Source organism: Callorhinus ursinus, unplaced genomic scaffold (assembly GCF_003265705.2).
Source record: "Callorhinus ursinus isolate GAN/ISIS: 27379988/994484 unplaced genomic scaffold, GSC_fseal_2.0 scaffold93, whole genome shotgun sequence".
NCBI lineage: Eukaryota > Metazoa > Chordata > Mammalia > Carnivora > Otariidae > Callorhinus > Callorhinus ursinus.
The window spans coordinates 1,777,284-1,787,348 of NW_027397155.1; the positions used below are offsets into that span (position 1 = coordinate 1,777,284).

The following is a 10,065-nucleotide window of genomic DNA, read 5'->3' on the forward strand; positions in this document are numbered from 1 at the left end:
TCATGAATACAATAAGAAGTGTCCCCACAAGAGGGATACCAGCATCAATGAGAAGCTCCGTGGTGGCTCTTCTCTGTACCAGATTTGAGATTGTAAGTATGTTGCTGTGTTTCACTGGGAATGACACCAAAATGGTTAAGATTCACTATGTGGTATTCCTTTAACATGACGTTAGTAGGTTTAGTGCTGGGTCCTGGAGAGCTAGCATCAAAGGTGGAAGTGGGAGTGAAGCCTCCTACTCTCACCTTAAATAACCAAGGTAAGAAAGCAAGCTTTCCCTCATTACAACTCCAGGTTCTGCAGTGTCAGAGGTCTTGATAATTCTACCAGGGACACTGTAAAGGTTCGGCTAAATCTATAGCTTCAGCTGCTGCCTGATTATTTTTGGCTCCTCATGCCTACAGGCCTGTTGTTGGAGAAAGTGTTACAAGATGTTGTTGGAGAAGGTGTAACACCTTCTCCTCATAAGACCCTGAAACAACAATCAAGGCTAATTCATCCTGATTACCAAGAGGATAGGGTTGCTGCTAAATAATGAATGGGGAGGGATGAGTCTGGAAATCATGGGACTCATTGGGGTGCTTCTTGATGCTTTCATGCCTAGTGAGAACTGACAGAGCAATTGCTTTGATAACATCTTGATGAGGACATGTAACCAGGGATTCATACTCTCAGGAATAAAACTGAGTTATTGCCCCACACAGGACCCTAGCCTAGGAGCCTAGGTCCAGTTGGTCAGGGGAATGGAAGTGGTAAAGGAGGGAAATGCTGAATATCAATTATCATCTCAGGAATCCTAACTACAGCAGGGGAGATTGTAGCTTGTCCTACCAAACCTTTGTTATAAGTTCTCTATTTCTCTCTCTCTCGGAATTATGACCAAACTTCCCTAAAAAATCAGTGAAAGGACGGACTGAACTTAACATGCGGCATAAATGAATCTGAGAAGCAAGGCATGGACTTGGTGGACAATAGCGAGGAAATGCCCATGTCCCCTCAGCACGTGGCTTCCAATTGTCATCCCCTGCAACTCTACCAGAGAGCATTCTCCGGACGCATGGGGTGTATTTGTCTTTAATGCTGGACAGACCAGAGTGCCACAGAGATAGCACCTCCAGGAGCAGTCTCATCTGAGGCTGAAAAACAGAGAGGTAAGTCCTTAAGAGTCCTCCCCTCCTCAGGTGAGATAAATCTGAGGCTTACTCTATGAGCTCTCAGAGGTCCGCACTGGACTGAGGTAAAGTTTCATACAGTGGTGACTTGCTTGTTATCACAACCTTTTTGTTTCCTTTCCTGACCTACTTCTCTACTCCTCCGCCAGTGCTTCCAAGGATCATCTCCCAATTAAGAGATTCTCATTTTTAAAAACATTTTATTTATTTATTTATTTGAGAGAGAGAGAGAGAGAGAGAGAGGAGTGCAAGCAGAGGGAGGGAGAGGGACAAGCAGACTCCACGCTGACCGCAGAGCCCAACACGGGGCTGGATCTCACCTCCCTGAGATCATGACCTGAGCCGAAATCAAGTGTCGGTTGCTTAACTGACTGAGCCACCCAGATGCCCCAAGGGATTTTCATTTTTGATTGAGTTTCAACTGCTAATAGTTCTTAAAACATCAGATCATCCAGGCAGATATTTTCATTACCATGGAATCTCTCACTGTTTTTCTTTCTAAACGTCCACTGAAATGTGGTGTCTAGAATATGCATGGTAAGATCAGAACTGCCTTCTAACCCTAATCCACCACAGAATATTGTTATTTACAGTCTTTGAAATGAGAATACATTGATTTGATTCCCTTATTCCCTCAACAAATATTTACTGAACAATGACTATATTCCCAGCACTCGGTTAGGCACTTCTCTGGAGATATAAATGACTAAGTCGTGATCTCAGATCTTTTATTTTTTTCTGCAAGAGGATCCTATAATATTTAAAATATCTAATGCTTCACAGTTTTGCGTGTCATTCCTGCACAGACACTGCTAATCTTCTCTGTATTATTCCAATTTTAGTATATGTGCTGCTGAGGTGAGCACCATGTTCTTAGATCTTAAGGTAGGAACTCAAATACGTAAACAATTTACCACGTATCAAGACAGAAGTCAAATGTCCAAACCCAGATATCTCTTCCAAAAACATAAGTTGTTTTTAAATGCAGGGACTGCAGCTCCAGTTGTGTTTAAGGAAATAGAATATATGTGTCTACCATTCTCTTCCAAAACACCAGATCTAGCCGTACTAGACTATTTTATTCAGCTAGCATTTCCTGCTGTTTACAATATTCTTTGCCTTTTTTTGGCCTGGAAATCCTACCCATTCTTCAAGGATTGACATAATGGCACAGACTTGTAGCCTTGTAGGTCTCTATAAGTAATTCCAATCTCTTTCCACACTTGCTTAGCTCTTGACTATCATCACTCACATGCTGCATTATAGTGATATATATACTGTTATTTATAGAATACATACTATGGGACGGTCACTGATATGTAAGCTTTCCTTTATTATGTCATTTAATCCCCAAGACATGGAATTACTCATCTCCTCATTTTATATATGTAGAAATTGAAGGACAGAGATACTGAGCCACTTGCCAAAACTCACACAGCTATAGACTGAAAAGGCAAGGATTCCAACCCTGGGAGCCTAATCACAATGTCCCTGCTCTTAACTGTGATGCTAAATTGTCTCCTCTTAGATTTCTGGAGGGGGCAATGCTCTGAATACAGAGCACAATAGCCAGCCCATTGGAAATGCCAATAGAGCTTACCATATGCCAGACACTACTAAGCACCTCTCTTACCTACTGGGAGAGGTGATGTCCTCTTGTGATAATACATGAAAAACACTTAGCATAGCGCCTAAATAATTGATACATGTGGTTATTATGATACTATTCTGTCTGCTTAGTTATTTATTAAATCCAAGTAGTGGGAATAAAGCTGTCATATAAAAATGGCAGATATTTTTGGAAGTATCAAAATTGGGACAACAACAAATCTATAGAGATAGAAAGGAGATTTGTGGTTACCCAAGCTTAAGGGGATTAAGTGTGACTGTTAAAGGGTATAGGTTTTCTCCTATGGGTAGTGGTAATGATCTAAAATTGATTGTGGTGAGGCGCCTGGGTGGTTCAGTCTTTAAGCGGCTGCCTTCGGCTCAGGTCATGATCCCAGGGTCCTGGGATCGAGCCCCACATCGGGCTCCCTGCTTGGCGGGAAGTCTGCTTCTCCCTCTCCCATTCCCCCCGCTTGTGTTCCCTCTCTCGCTGTGTCTCTCTCTGTCAAATAAATAAATAAAATCTTTAAAAAATAAAATAAAATAAAATTGTGGTGATCCTCGCACAGCATTATGAATTTATAAAAATCCATTGAATGGTATACTTGAAATGGGTGAAATGTATGTTATGCAAATAAATAATAAAGTTGCTGTAAGAAAAAACTAGGGCCGTAGGAAAAAGCGGTGTGGGTTATCGTTTCCCCCAGTGCATTATCTTGACCCTCCATGGAGAATTGTCTTGCTGTTAGTTCCCGGGGAAGGAATCTCACGAGGTGCCCTTTACCACTGCTGGCATCTGCCAGGGTAGTCTTCGCTTCTGAATTCATGACTTGCTCTCTGATGTTGGAACTAGGGTTATACCTGGATTTGGATTCAGCCGCCCCTGAGCTGTTTGGGTCTGAAAATATCCTTTGTTTTCTGGGCTCCCTGGGCACAGAATATTCCCTAATATTAGAAAGGAGTGCAAGAAATCCCAGCAAAAAAGTCAGAGGTGCTGATGGACTAAGCTTAAGTAACTCTCAAAGATGAGGGCAAAATATGTCTGGGAAGTATATACACACCATCTCACTTGATAGGTCTGAAAATTTCTATTTCAACAAACCAACTTATTTTATTCAATTGTATTGATTTTTGGAATATTAATCCACAGGCCCAGGCCTTAGTATATTCCTAAGTGCAATGTACTCCTTGAAACCGTAATTAATGATAGACATAAGACTCTGGAATTCAAATTTCCAACTGGCCCCGATTATGCTTTCTATTAGAACAAAATGTTCTTACAAAAGGGCTTAAAGAAAGCTTATGAAAGTGTTTTTTTTCCAAATGTGAAATATCAAAGCATTCTATTGCTTCTAATACAATACACTGTTTTCTGTTTTTTTCTTGGACTGCACTTTTAAAAAGTTACTTTACACCAGATGTATAACATCAGTCAATTTGTATTTCCTGAACTGAATCAAACAGCTATCGAGTGACTGCTCTGAACAAGTTGCTGCAATTGGTGCGTTTAAGTAGATCCCATGTCAAGGTCTCTACTACAATGCATAGTGCTTACTCTATGTTAGTTTCTTTCCTTTCTCTGTGATAGTTGTTGTCACGGAAACATAAGGACTAAAAGTCATGGGTCCCTGCTCTTTAAGTTTTGCTATTTCCTTGGGGAGATGGGGATGGGTTAACAAGACAAGCAAAAGATATGGTTACGGATCAAAAAAAGGGACATTACTTTTTTTTTGAAAAAATTTTTTTAAAGATTTTATTCATTTAATTGACAGAGAGAGAGAGGGAACACAAGCGGGGGGAGTGGGAGAGGGAGAAGCAGGCTTCCCGCCGAGCAGGGAGCCCGATGCAGGGCTCGATCCCAGGACCCTGGGATCATGACCTGAGCCAAAGGCAGTCGCTTAACCAACTGAGCCACCCAGGCGCCCCCCAAAAAAGGGACATTTCTATCACTACTACATGACAGTCTTCATTTTTATTTTATTATTATAATAAATGTTAATAATTATGTATTGCTCAGGTCTTACAACTTTTCCAAACAAAATGCCATTTCATCATCATGATCTCCCTATGGAGGTGGCGGGTGATTTCACAATTTATGGATAAGAATACAGGATGACAGAGAACAATGGCCACATATATCAGATGATTCTGGATGGGATTTTTAGTCAATGTATCTGCCCTTTTGGCCACAGTGAGTTAATCAGAATACCTCATTCTTCCTCGCTAAAGTAACAGATCTAGGGGTGTGCTAGTGATTCAACTAAACCCCTCAAAGTTCTCTCTTCAGCCTTCCCCTCCAAAGCTTTAAGAAAGAGGGCCATGGGAAATGGTCATAATTTTCTCACACCACAGGACGTGTGACAATTAGGTGAGCACATGCCAATATGGATGAAGAGTCAAGAATGAGAGAAAGGAGGGCAGGAAGAAATGAAAACCTGATCTGAGTCCCTTAGCCCAGCTGTGCCTGAATCCTGGCTTAACCTTTAACTTGCATGATGCAATAAATTCCTCTTTGGTTTCTCTGTTCAGGGCAGATTGAGTTAATTTTCTGCCCCTTGTAACTCAGATGCCCCCAACTAATATGGCCACATGGTCATTAAAAGTGGAGCTAGTGAGGCTGAGCATCTTTTATGTGTCTGTTAGCCATCTGTATGTCTTCTTTTTTTTTTTAATTTTTTATTGTTATGTTAATCACCATATATTACATCATTTGTTTTGGTGTACTGTTCCATGATTCATTGTTCATAACACCCAGTGCTCCATGCAGAATGTGCCCACCTTAATACCCATCACCAGGCTAACCCATCCCCCTACCCTCCTCCCCTCTAGAACCCTCAGTTTGTTTTTCAGAGTCCATCATCTCTCCCGGTTCGTCTCCCCCTCTGACTTACTCCCCTTCATTCTTCCTCTCCTGCTATCTTCTTCTTTTTCTTTTTTCTTAAAATATGTTGCGTTATTTGTTTCAGAAGTACAGATCTGTGATTCAACAGTCTTGCACAATTCACAGTGCTCACCGTAGCACCTACCCTCCCCAATGTCTATCACCCAGCCACCCCATCCCTCCCACCCCCAACCACTCCAGTAACACTCAGTTTGTTCCTGAGATTAAGAATTCCTCATATCAGTGAGGTCATATGATACATGTCTTTCTCTGATTGACTTATTTCACTAAGCATAACACCCTCCAGTTCCATCCACGTCATTGCAAATGGCAAGATCTCATTCCTTTTGATGGCTGCATAATATTCCATTGTGTATATATACCACATCTTCTTTATCCATTCATCTGTCGATGGACATCTTGGCTCTTTCCACAGTTTGGCTATTGTGGACATTGCTGCTATAAACATTGGGGTGCACGTACCCCTGTATGTCTTCTTTAGAAAAATGTCCATTCAGGTCCTCTGCCATTTTTTAATTCGGATTATTTGTGTGGTTTTTGTGAGTTCATTTGTATAAGTTCTTTATATATTTTGGATATTAACCCCTTTTGGATATATCATTTGCAAATATCTTTTCACATTCAGTAGGCTGCCTTTTTGTTTTGTTGATGGCTTCCTTCACTGTGCAAAAGCTTTTTATTTTGATGTAGTCCCAATAATTTAATTTTTCTTTTGTTTCCCAAAGGAAACAAATCTAGAAAAATGTTTCTATGGCTGATGACAAAGAAATGACTGCCTATGTTTCCTTCTAGGAATTGCATGGTTTCAGGTCTTGAATTTAGGTCTTTAATCAATTTTGAGTTTATTTTTGGGTATGGTGTAAGAAAGTGGTCCAGTTTCATTCTTTTGCATGTAGCTGTCCAGTTTTCCCAGCATCATTTGTTGAGGAGACTTTTTTTCCATTGTATATTTTTGCTTCCTTTGTTGTAGATTCATTGACCATATAATCACGGGTTTATTTCTGGACTCTCTATTCTATTTCGATGATCTATGTGTCTATTTTTGTGCCAGTATATATTGTTTCGATTACTACAGCTTTGTAGTATATCTTGAAATCTGGGATTGTGATACCTCCAGCTTTGTTTTTCTTTCTTAAGATTGGTTTGGCTATTTATCACTAATTATCAGGGAAATGCAAATTAAAACCACAACAAGATGTCACTTTACATCTCTCAAAATGGCTAAAATAAAAAACACAAGAAACAACAAGTGTTGGCAAGGTCGTAGAGAACAAGGAATCCTCATGCACTATTGGTAGGAAGGCAAACTGGCATAGCCACTATGGAAAACAACATGTAGTTTCCTCAAAAAAAAAAAAAAATTACCATTGAGTGCAGTAATTCCACTACTGGGTATTTACCCAAAGAAAATGAAAACACCGGGGCGCCTGGGTGGCTCAGTTGGTTAAGCGACTGCCTTCGGCTCAGGTCATGATCCTGGAGTCCCGGGATCGAGTCCCGCATCGGGCTCCCTGCTCAGCGGGGAGTCTGCTTCTCCCTCTGACCCTCTTCCCTCTCGTGCTATCTCTCATTCTCTCTCTCTCAAATAAATAAAATCTTTAAAAAATATATTTAAAAAAAAAGAAAATGAAAACACCAATTTAAAAAAGATATGTACTGTATGGTGACTAACATAACATAATAAGATAAAATAAAATTAAAAAAATAAATAAATAACCAAAATAACCAAAAAAAATATGTGCACCTCTATGTTTATTGCAGCACTACAATAGCCAAATTATGGAAGCAACTCAACTGTCCATCGGTAGATGAATGGGTAAAAAAGATTCAGTGTATACACACACACACACACACACACACACACACACACACACACACACACAATGGAATATATGCAGCCCCAAAAAAGAATGAAATCTTGCCATTTGCAATGACAGGGATGGAATTAGAGAGTATAATGCCAAGTGAAATAAGTCAGAGAAAGACAAATACCATATGATCTTACTTGTATGTGGATTTAATAAACAAAATAAATGAATAAAGAAAGGAAAAGAGGAGACAAAGAAACAAACAAACCAGACTCTTAAATCCAGAGAACAAGGTAGTAGTTGCCAGAGTGGAGGTGGGTGGGGCAGGGGACAGTGAAATAGAAGACATTATGAGTTTACTTATGATGAGCACTGAGAAATGTACAGAATTGTTAAATTATACTGTATACCTGCAACTAATATAACACTATTATGTTAATTATATTTGAATAAAAAAAGGGGAGTTAAGACTTGTACTCAATGTGTCTGTGTACATAGTCCTCCTAGTCCGTGTTCTTGACCATAATGTTTATTTACAATAACAGCTCCCACTTAAATGGAAGACTCTTATAGGCATTGGAAGCTTTACTTCAAATATTCTTCTAGTAGGGAAATATGTAAAGACATAGTTGATGGAAGAACAGGTGCTTTATGCTAATAATAACTAAACAGTCAGTATCCCCAAAATAAATAGATAAATAGTCACAAGTTGTTTACAGAATAAAAATAAAGCACATGAATACTTTTGGGGACTAGATGACATTATGAAATTACTGTAGAGGAACTTCTAATAGACACATCATATCACATGTTGTATTTAAATTAACATTTAAAAATATTTTTTATATTATATTAAATTTTTTTTGTTTTTTTCTTTAAATTTTTATTGTTATGTTAATCACCATACATTACATCATTAGTTTTTGATGTAGTGTTCCATGGTTCATTGTTGGTGCATAACATCCAGTGCTCTATGCAGAATGTGCCCTCTTTAATACCCACCACCAAGCTAACCCATGCCCCCACCCCCCTCCCCTCTAGAACCCTCAGTTTGTTTTTCAGAGTCCATCGTCTCTCATGGTTCGTCTCCCCCTCTGATTTACCCCCCTTCATTCTTCCCCTCCTGCTATCTTCTTCTTTTTTTTTTCTTAACATATATTGCATTATTTGTTTCAGAGGTACAATGCTTTAACCAGATGGTGTTTGCCTATAAAAATCAGGAGGTAGTTATTCTTAAAAGTCCATAAAGTATGTTGCGGGAATCTCTCTTTCAGAGAGAGAGGGAGAATATTGAGTGGGATCAAAGAAGGATGGAAAATAATAAAAGACTTGTGAAAACGTAATGTGGGGTCATAGAATCTCCCAAAAGAAGCATAAGAAGGAGTTTGATAAGTGCCTTAAATACTGATTAATTTTAACAGAAGTGATATTTAACTATAATCTTTGGTAAAAGAAACAAAGTGAAGAACAAAACTTAAGCTACATTTAGAAATGTTTTATTTAGACATTAGAACACAAAGATCTACGGTGAGGCTATGGGGGACACGGTCACTTGAATATGACAAGAGAAGGAATAATGCTCAATCACAGGTACTGAAAAATCCTCATAGTGAATTATTATTTAAAATACGATTTTTTTGGTACTGACTTTGTCCCAGAGATGTGCATACGCTACTTAATCTCCATAGCAACAGAGATATTTAGAGACTCCTAATCAGAGAGATATTTAGAGACTCTCTAAGGGTCACACAGTTAGCAAGTGACAGAGCCAGTCCTCAAACTCAAGACAAGCTTACTCAAAAGACTTTATTTTCAATTATGCCTCCATGGGACCATATTTTATATGACTATAGGTTTAGATGGCACCGATTTTTAAGATGTATATTTAGTGGATATATCAGTTAAGGTTCAGTAGAGAAACAGACAGGGAACATTTAACATAAGGAATTATTAACTAATAAAAGCAAATTAATTATGAAGAGAGTTAGAAGGCACTCTACAGGAATAGCAGGTGTAGGGAAAAGCCACCACTTCTGTGGCTGAAGGAGAGCATCCAAAGAAGGAAAATGCTTGGCAGAGCCTGTCCACTTCCCACCTCCTGCTGGAGGCTGACATCCAGACCTTGTTAAAGAAGGTATTGCTGAGGTCCCTTGGATGGTGGAGGAGTTCACTTGGGTGCCTCATGCCTTGGCTGATGAGCAGAAAACCACTTGCTGGGAAGTTGCTTGATGGTGAGCCACTGAAAGTCACTGGAGGGTGTGCACCAGTAGGTCTCCATCATTGCCAGGGCCTCTGGCAAGAAACCTGTCAGCTGGTAGGAAGGTGACCTCTGGCAGTACTGGTTCCAGGAAAACAGTCCCCTCCTTCCTACAGTATTCCTCTAGCACCCTGCACTGACAAAGCCTTCATACTGTGCCTGCTGGCAAAGGAGAAATGTTTGTAGTGTCCAGCTGTAGAATCAAAATGGCAGGAAAAGAGGGTGGATTTGGAACACAGAGGCAATAAGCTGATACCTGGCCAAGTGTATTAATCAGGATAAGTCATGATAACTGTGGAAACAAATAACTACAAACCA

At 39.6% G+C, this 10,065-nt stretch overlaps 1 non-coding gene across 1 annotated transcript; it reads right to left on the reverse strand.

Moving 5' to 3' along the window:
• Positions 1-1,933: 1,933 nt before the first annotated feature.
• LOC112840654 (U6 spliceosomal RNA) lies at positions 1,934-2,038 on the reverse strand. Its single transcript, XR_003212549.1, has one exon. It is a non-coding gene; the product is annotated as a U6 spliceosomal RNA (small nuclear RNA).
• Positions 2,039-10,065: the final 8,027 nt, after the last annotated feature.